The 717-nt window shown below is 47.4% G+C and overlaps 1 non-coding gene across 1 annotated transcript; it reads right to left on the reverse strand.

The window, feature by feature from the left end:
• Positions 1 to 218: 218 nt before the first annotated feature.
• Positions 219 to 290, reverse strand: trnag-ucc (transfer RNA glycine (anticodon UCC)). Its single transcript has one exon. It is a non-coding gene; the product is annotated as a tRNA-Gly (tRNA).
• Between the last annotated feature and the right edge of the window lie 427 nt (positions 291 to 717).

Consider the following 717-nt stretch of genomic DNA (forward strand, 5'->3'; position numbering starts at 1 on the left):
GTGGCGCATCTGTCCGCTCTGCTGCTGTTCAGATATAACACGCAGACTCACCCGACTTCCACAGTATGATATGTGAATGTAGCTGTGAAGGCGACTGGTTAAAGGACAGATTTATTTCCTCACACCTGAAAGTTTACAGCTGTGTCACTCAGACTCCAATCAAGCTGCGACTTCCGTGTTAAACTCGTCTTTATTCTATCGCAGCACAAGAAAAGCATTGCGATGGCCGGGAATCGAACCCGGGTCAACTGCTTGGAAGGCAGCTATGCTTACCACTATACCACCATCGCACAGCAAGTTTGTTTTCAACAGCAGAATCATCAGTTCAGGAGGAAAGGAAAAGAGGAGGAGTGGAGAGGATGGGGAGGTACATCAGCAGGGAAGAGAGATGTTTACGTGGCGACCGCTGTACACTCCGTGACTACACCAAGACTGACTGAACGACAGGCTACACTCATATGAACATTTTGCAATAGAGCTTTGGCCATAATACATCTTTTCAACCTCTGTAACTTATTTGTCGCTGCGTGGAAACATCGTTTCCTTCTCCTGCTGTCCGCTGGTAACATTCAGTGTTGGACGTGGAAATGAAACTCACCGGGTGTCTGTGTGTCTCCGTCTGCTCTCTTCGCTACATCTTTTTCAGTATCTGTGAACATTAGACAGCGGAGGAAGTTTATAATCCAGCCACATCTACCTTTGACTCCTGCAGCACAC

The sequence above is a fragment of the Epinephelus moara genome, unplaced genomic scaffold (genome assembly GCF_006386435.1).
Source record: "Epinephelus moara isolate mb unplaced genomic scaffold, YSFRI_EMoa_1.0 scaffold2132, whole genome shotgun sequence".
In the NCBI taxonomy this organism is placed as follows: domain Eukaryota; kingdom Metazoa; phylum Chordata; class Actinopteri; order Perciformes; family Serranidae; genus Epinephelus; species Epinephelus moara.